The sequence below is a fragment of the Salvelinus namaycush genome, chromosome 11, assembly GCF_016432855.1.
Source record: "Salvelinus namaycush isolate Seneca chromosome 11, SaNama_1.0, whole genome shotgun sequence".
Classification (NCBI taxonomy): Eukaryota; Metazoa; Chordata; class Actinopteri; order Salmoniformes; family Salmonidae; genus Salvelinus; species Salvelinus namaycush.
Window position 1 is genome coordinate 19628573 of NC_052317.1, and position 9341 is coordinate 19637913.

A 9341-nucleotide genomic window follows, 5' to 3' on the forward strand; every position below is an offset into this window, starting at 1 on the left:
TCTTAACTCCCCCATGTTCCTCAGTCAGAATACAGTATATACAGTATATTTTTTTATGTTGATATTTCCCCGTTTTTTTTTTCTCTCCCCCAGGTCATGTATTATGTCACAGGACAGTTATCCAATGAGAAGCCTCCATCGGGAAAAACAGACCAATCGGAAGGCAGGGAGGGAACATTGTCCCCCTCACAGGTGGCAAACTCAAATACATTTGACTCCCAGCAGCCAGAGTTACTAATAGCAGACACGTCACCTCTGGTATCATGTAACTCAGTGCTGGAAAGCCAAGATTGTCCTCCTAATACACAGAAGATAGCAGTTGGAGAAGATAGTGGGAAGGAGAGCCTCGTTGATGAGAATATCCGGAAGGATCCTGTTCAGAGTCAGAAAGTGGGGGTAGTTGAACCTGTGTCTTCTCCAATACCTGCAGAGAAGCAGGACATATCTGAACCCTCTCAGCAAGACTGTTATCTTACTAACAGTAAACCATCATCTTCGTCATCATCACCACCACTTCCACTATCATCATCTTCACCAGTACCAGTAATCCAATTTGTGAGTAGTACAGGCCAAGAGGTTTCAGGTAGTCCAGGGTCTCCACCAGAGAGCAGGGGCCTGGGTGACAGCCAGAGCCAGCAGGTAGTGTTGAGGTCCTCCAGAAGCAGAGCACCACGGTATGTAGAGGAGGGCAGCAGCCTGAGCCCTGACCTCCCAGATGAGGAGGGCCCTCCTCCCCCTGAGAACATCTCCTTCATGATGATCACCAGCAACAGAGTGCAGGCTCTGTCCACTGGGGAGTACCAGGAGATAGTGAATGGTACCAGCATGTCCGAGGTTCAGACCGTCAGTGTGGGGAACGACACCACCAGTATCAGCCAGGAGCACAGTGGCTTCGACAGGAAGCCTGTGATTATCATATTCGACGAGCCCATGGACATCCGGTCGGCCTACAAGCGTATGTCCACCATCTTTGAGTGTGAGGAGGAGCTGGATAGGCTGCTGCACCAGGAGAGCATCAAGGAGGAAGCAGAGGAGGCAGGATCAGAGAAGAGTGTACCTCAGGTAAAGCCTAACACTTATCTACATCAGGCAAACAAGACAGCAGTGACAGGAAACACTGCAACCAGTCACAATAATACTCCTGCTGTGGTTGCGCAACAGAAGAGTACAGCAGAGTGCTCATTGCCAGAACAGTCTAAAACAGAGCCCTCAAACACCAGCAAACCAGAAGCCAAAAAGAAGTTCAAATTCAAGTTCCCCAAAAATAAGCTGGCGGCCATCAGCCAGGCGATTCGCACTGGGACCAAAACAGGGAAGAAGACACTTCAGGTGGTGGTCTATGAGGACGAGGAGGAGTGGGACGGACACATGAATGAGGCCGAAAGGTTTGAGATCAACAGCAGTAGCATACCACAAACTGACTTTAGTCACCTCACCTCTGTGGATAACATCACGTCACCAAGCACTCTCACCAGGTCAAACTCTAAACGCAGAACAGAGGAGATCTGTAAGAATGCCTACGACTCCATAACCAGTCTAGAGGAGACCATTAAACAGCTGGAGATCACTGTGGACAATATAAGCCCAGCAGCGGCTAACACAGACGCCTGTGAAGAGTCTCCAGCCACAGTGAAATCCCAACGAGAGAGGGAGGGCAGTCCCTCCAAGAGGCCTGCCCCTCCTCAGGTCTCAAAGTTCCTGAAGCATCCTCAGAGTAAGAAGTCCAAACCAGAGCTTCCCAGGCCATCCATCACAAGCAGCTCCAAGAAACAGGTCTCTCTTAGAGATCCTTCCCCCTAACGCTGCACTGGTGGCTGGGTCCCTGCGAGGGCTGGTGGCTGGGTCCCTGCGAGGGCTGGTGGCTGGGTCCCTGCGAGGGCTGGTGGCTGGGTCCCTGGGAGGGCTGGTGGCTGTGTCCCTATGAGAGCTGGGCTGGTGGCTGGGTCCCTGGTAGATTCCCACCTTCTCCCTCTAGCCACTAAAGATTAACATGTTTTTCAGGCGCTGCTGGGGATACAGCTGGGATCTACCTCTGCTTATAAGCTGTCTTTGTGGTGTCAGCTGACATGATTGTTGTACCTGGGTTGCTATGACGTGTGTTTGTCTCCTAATTGTGGACTTTGAACAGTGAACTTTGTCTGGTTCAAAGTGACTGGCTTTAAAATGACTGGCTTTATATTGTGGCCATGGTTCCACTGTGCATGCTTTGATCTCAGTGTTGATGGAGGCGGGTCAGTGGCTCCTGAACTTTAGGGGGGAAATGAGGACTCCTAACTTGACTCAGCAGCTTTCTAGATCTTCCCAAAGCCTGTATCACAGGCAATATAATGTTATTACTTTATGAGAACATCTCTGGCATACCGCAACACCATAAATAAATATTCTTTGTTATTAACCATCAATTACAAGGGTGCTAATTTATCCTCAGCTGATAGTAAAATAACTTAATTAGCTTTTACTAATAATGTCCAAACAGCATGTGAAACTATAAGTGCAAACTACACAAAGAATACAGCTGAACACAAAATCCCCCATTACAGTCTCAGATTACCCCCTCGAGCTGGTAACTCTACTAATACCTCCATTTGGGAAAAACAGATCTACTGTAAGCATACTGCCATCTTATCTCTGGATACATGTCTTTTTTGTTGTTGTTGCTTTGGCTCTTAGGTGTTTTCACAATCTGTTCCTAATATATGATTTTTGTCTGTTTTTGAATATTTACAGAATACCAGTGGCTCTCCTTCGAGTCAGATGTCACTTTCTGTGTCTGCAAAGTCCTGGCAGCAACCAGCCGGGTCAGCTGACAAACCAGGAGGAAAAACTCAGAAGCTCCAGGCCAATCAGAAGCAGTTTCCACAGGTAGTTTTACTGTAAGATGGCCTGTGTTTGGAAGTATTGGAGAAACTACTTTCATGATTTCGAGAAGTTTACATGAAGCCTTGGAAAACTGTACAATTGTAGGATATGTTTGTTGAATCCACTCACTCTCTGTCTTGTTCTCCTACTGTATGTCTTCAAGACCTTTTGACTTTTACCATCTGTACCCTCTTCTTCACCTCTATATGCTCCTTGAGCATGCTCACCATGTAACTGTAATTCACTTGGAGGTGGAGGCAAGGATAGAAGATTGGCAAGGATATATTCACTTCACTTTTTCAACATCTTCAACCTTAAACTAAATCAACTAAACCTATTTTCAAACTAAACTCACCCTCTGTCAACTGTCAAAATATTATTTAACCCTCTATCTCACCCTGAGAAGCATGATATTTATGTCATAAACACTGCATGTGTGTGATGAGTTAGTGCATCGAATTAGTGAATTAGTGGGCATCGTTAACCCTGTAGATAATTTCCTACTACTTCATATTTTCTATGAATCATCTATAATTAGTGTATTTTAGTGCCATCTCTTTGCTTTCTAACATGATGCTTATTTATCTTTGTATAATAACCCTTCTTTTGCCTTTCTTGACATTCCATATCTCCCGCCATCTTTGTTTCGCAGGCTAACAGAAGTGCTGAGAAAGCTGGTGGGGATAGTAACCATTATTTCCTTGCTTTACCTGCTTCTAAGATCCCAGCCTTTTGTCATAGCTCTGGAAAAAATATGTCATTGCCCGGTCCAAACACTGTGTCTAACCCTATTAAATCACCTTCCTCCTCCCCGTCCTCCTCACACAAATCTTTCATCCCGTCTCTTAATCTGAGTCGTCTCGTCCCTCCTAGCCCTTCTCTCAATGACAGACGTCAAAATCTTTCGCTCTCATCACAAACCCAAAATGGCCGACCCAGCCCTTTCTCTCACTGCTCATCTTCCTCTTCCTCCTCCACCTCCCCCTCTTCCAACTCCTCCTCTTTGTCCCCCACATCCACGTCCTCCACCTCCTCCTCCCCTCCCTCTCCTTCCCTCCTCTCCCCGACTGCCATGAGTCAAGGTGCGAGGAGTATCCACCGCATTGCACATATACCCAGCTTCACCGGACACAAGATGCAAGGTGGATACAGCAGCAAAACCACACATACACCAGCAGCTTCTTTGTCCAAGGACATATGATTATCTTTTTATATCTATATGTAACAAAGTTAAGAACGTATCGTAAGCTCATGCCACAGCTTGCTTGAAATGTTGCAGATGGAGCCATCCAATTTGTACATTTTGGTTGGCTCAACACGTTGGAACATTGTCAAGGAGAACGGTTATATGTGTTGCGAAGCAGAGGATCACTGGTTCGAACCCAGTATGGGGCAGTCGGACAGTGGAGGAAGCTTTTAGCAGCACACAGACCCCTGTTACATAACGGTATATGAAGTATAGTGGAGGGAAGTGCTGTTTTCATGGCAACCTAATACAATTGCAGGGCATTCTCTCATTTCTCTCTAGCTTTGATAAGTTTTTGATCATGATCAATTTGAGTTCACATACAAAAACAGAGAATAGCGTGAGCTGGTTTTCATTCCATGCTCCCTTTGAGAAAGGGGACCTTTTTTAATTTCTGCTTCAGTTTATGGGTTGTTCCACGAAAAGAGCGCCTTTTGCGTCCCTTTGATATTTTAAATAGAAAGTGTGCACCAGTATTGAATTGTAAAAGCCTGTTATATTAAATGAAGTGCCCTTTAATATAGACTCCATGGAGAATTCAATGTTTAAAAAAAAATATGAATAAAGATTTGCTAAAGTGCCAATTCAGCATTTTGACATGTTCCTCCATCAACCCTGTGTCACTTCTAGGAAGATTTCAACCCACTTAATCCAAATATTTCTCCATAATTTCACCATCATTGTAAAGCCCTAGTTGTTGCTTTGACAGTCATTTCTGAAAAGTGTTTTTTATTTCATGTGATTAGTGATTCATTTAAATCTATCTCTCATTTTGGAGGCAAGTAGTTTAGCAGTTAAGAGCGATGGGCCAGTAACCAAAAGGTTGCTGTTTCGAATCCCCGAGCTGACTAGGTGTCTGTGCCCTTGAGCAAGGCGCTTAACCCTAATTGCTCCTGTAAGTCGCTCTGGATAAGAGCGTCTTCTAAAAGACAAAACATTTACATTTTAAGGTCAATCCTGTTACATTAACTGAAATCTGTTTTTAATATGGTGAAACTATTCCTTAAAAAAAAAATGTAACATAGTCAAATCATAGTGTAAAAGCAGGTGAGCCGTTTCTACTCTTTTTGGCCATTTTCTGGTGTTTTGTGGTGGAAAACTGAATGGGTCGAGCAAAACGCATAGATAAGACAGGCTAGAAATGTTTAAGCTATTTCATTGTTTTTGTGAAGCTTGCATTTAATTGCCACTCCCTGTTGCACACAACAAACTTACATTCCCCCTGTCACAAGGGGATTTATGGATGATTTAAGATGAAATGTTACTTTATTTGGCACTTAATAGGGTCTCTTTTTTTTACGTGAACTTGTTTTTTATGAAGTTAAATGTGCATTTTATGACCGAATGTAAAAAAAATTAGTGAAATCAACATTTTTTTTTTCTTCCAAGTTACAATTCTCAAAAGGCACCGAATTGGTGGAACGACCCTGTTGTATGATGATAACCATATTCACAAGATAACTACATGCTTTACAAATGATCAACACCAAACGGTGCAAACATTCTAGAGTTAATGCTAATGTAGTTTAGTGGTGCTGGAAATCTAGTTACATTTTTATTGATGTGAGAAATCTGTGATTTTAACAGATGGTGTTATATTTTATCCGAATTTGAGTGACACTTAATAATATAAAGATTTGATCTAAAATAACAATTTATGTAAAGAAATCAAATCATTTATTTACATTTTTATGGTGGATAAAGGTATAGGTGCAGACTTTCATCTAGCATCAGTCATTCAGATGTCATCTCTCTTATGCAATGATCTTAGATGTGTAAAGTTGTGCGAGTGGAACTTTGAAGAACAAAATGCTTGGTGATTTCTCAAGCTTCCGATGCACAGCCAAATCCTTTGAGCCAACAAGATAGCGACTGTACATGCAAAATAATGTTTAGAGGCCTTTTATGGCAGTAGATGTACTAACATGCTTGTACTAAAGTGTTTGGTTTTGCAGATCATGTATCTAAGACATGCACTATGTGGACATTGTAATGTTTACCTTTGGGATGGCAACTGACTTATATTCATATTAGTAACTGGTGTTTACATTCATAATTAGTGACAGAAGTTTACATGCAAGTGTATGTATTTAAGAGGGTTTTGTCTTCAGAAAAGTATTTTAACTTGCCAAACTTCACTCCTATGCATGCCTTTTTAGAGATTTTAGATATTTATCTGTCATGTTAGAAAACTATTGTTTGCACAACTCTGTAAATATTTAGTGTTCTCTGATTTTGTAAACCATGTTGTAAAAAGATATTGTAGAATTTAATGCTTTTGAGGTTGAGAAACTAATAAAGGGCTTTCTGTTAGTGATTTGCTGTATGCTTTATGTGTTCATGTTATATTAATCTGTGTGATTGTATTAAAATCGGTTCACTGACATATTGTAGGAATCAATGCAAAATCAGTTTGCGCTTCCTATTATTGCCCAACAGAGGTCAATATACACATGCAATTGTACAGGAAAGAGAGCAGCCAGCCAGCAAAACTGAGGTTTGCATACCAGTATTTTTTAAATGTTCTGTATAATTTACCTAAAATAGCTATACCTAAATGTAATACTATTTGTTTCTATATCAAACACATTTCAAACAGCTCCCCATGATTGTGAAGCAATCATTTGTTTCAAGTCCAAAATAAAATCTGAAATTCTAAAACGGTCTTATGATTAGGTCATGAAAGGATATTGCTATTACAATGAAAAAACTACATGAAAACACATTTAGACATTTGACATTACAAACAATATCTGTTAGTGAATGTCATTAACACATTTCTTGAAACAATTTGTCCATACTGTATATGCACACAGTCCATTGTGGAATCACACTAAGAGAGGAAAAAAAACATAATGAGATATCTCATCCTTTTAATTAGTAAAATTATTAGTAATTAGTTTCATTAAACGATAATTAGCTCATGTAAATTCCAGACATAATGAATCCCAATGCCCATCTACGGTAATTAGCATATCATCATTCTGCATCATATTTAACACAGGAAAGTTGAAGAGAGTCCAGATTGTGAGATGCAACACAGAGGGACGGATGGCTGGTAATTAAAAATAACTCACTTTAGCATCATAGGGTTAATTATGATCTCTCCCAATGCTTTATAGTAGTGCCACATCAACAGCACAAGTCTAGGAGGACATCCACAAACCAACAAGGAACTTTCTGTCAGTTAATCAAAGATGTGGCTCCCTAATTTGCATTTCTAATTGGAATTACTGTAATGAGGGTGTCAATCAGTATGGTTGCCAAATTAGCCAAGTAGTTTTCTGTAAGTAATACTAGAAATGTGAATTAATTTGTCATGTTGTTAGATCTTCGGCAACAGCACAAAGCATGAGCGAGGTGAAGATGTTAACCCAGTAAGGATAATAAATATCTACAGATCAACATGCCAACATATCCAGTACCGACAAGATTTAGAATTAACAAATTACACCATAGATTATTAGTGGAACAAAAGCAAGTGTTAAAGTGTTGGTATTTGGCAGGAACAGAAGTCTACAAACCCTGTAGCTCCCCATGACCCTGTAGCTCTCCATGACCCTGTAGCTCTCCATGACCCTGTAACTCCCCATGACCCTGTAGCTCCCCATGACCCTGTAGCTCTCCATGACCCTGTAGCTCCCCATGACCCTGTAGCTCTCCATGACCCTGTAGCTCCCCATGACCCTGTAGCTCCCCATGACCCTGTAGCTCTCCATGACCCTGTAGCTCCCCATGACCCTGTAGCTCCCCATGACCCTGTAGCTCTCCATGACCCTGTAGCTCCCCATGACCCTGTAGCTCTCCATGACCCTGTAGCTCTCCATGACCCTGTAGCTCCCCATGACCCTGTAGCTCTCCATGACCCTGTAGCTCTCCATGACCCTGTAGCTCCCCATGACCCTGTAGCTCTCCATGACCCTGTAGCTCTCCATGACCCTGTAGCTCCCCATGACCCTGTAGCTCTCCATGACCCAGTAGCTCTCCATGACCCTGTAGCTCCCCATGACCCTGTAGCTCTCCATGACCAGTGTTGGTGACCACTGTGGGTAAAAGCAATATTTCCCATATGGTGGGTCACACTCTATGGCCACCATCTACGGTCCTGGCTAAAAATAGATTAGGGGGGAATGTGGTCAAATCTATTGTCTTCATTTTTAACTCTGTTGCCCTAAATCAATGAAAGTGCATCATGTGAGTGCTGACCTTTTTTGGTATTTAGATAGGTCATCATAGCAAAGTTTAGCAGCCAGTACTGCAGAGAGCAAACAAAGAATCCTTGGTAACTTTATTATTATTTATTTCTCGTGTTACTATTTTATTATTATTTTTAACTCTGCATCGTTGAGAAGGGCTCGTAAGCACGCATGTCACGTTAAAGTCTACACCAGTTGTATTTGGCGCATGTGACTAAAATGTATTTTTATTATGGAGTTGCAGGCAGTCTGTACAGTGGAAAATGGCTGTCAGTGTTTGTTCTTGGGGGGGTCACAAGAACATTCAAAAGGCTCTATTTCATTACCTTTATCTAGGCAAGTCAGTTAAGAACAAATTCTTATTTTCAATGACAGCCTAGGAACAGTGGGTTAACTGCCTTGTTCAGAATGACAGATTTTTACCTTGTCAGCTCAGGGATTCAATCTTGCAACCTTTCGGTTACTAGTCCAATGCTCTGACCACTAGGCTGCCCCTCTAGAAGGGTCATGGTAAAAAATATGTTTTGGAACTGTTGCTGTAGGGAAAAAGCAATGCTTCATTACTGAATTGTACATTACATTTATTTTTTTATAATTAATGAAAGTGGGTGCAATATACTCTTTGTTCAAGTACAGTGGCTTTATGCAATACATTTTAAGAGGGAACTAATGGAAAGCTCTGGGATATATAGACATTTATTTTAGTTCAATATTAGCTAAAACCTATTCATCATACTGTAGGTACTGAAAATATTTTTGAGGTTGATGCAATGGACTATGGATCTCTCCTCTTGCCCACATCTGTCGGCAAATGTAACCTATATTTCTGTTAATACTGATTTGGTACGTCCTTTGTTTGATTATAGAGCTAGGTTTATTTTCAGATGACTATGAATCCCTGTACAGCGCTAGATTTCTTAAAACCCAAGGGTCTCAAGAAAGAGGATATCCTGTTCATAGTTACCTATGGATCCATTACAGTAGGCCTATCAAGGTTATTAGTAATACCTGTGCGGGAAATGAAGGTTATTCAAAATAAA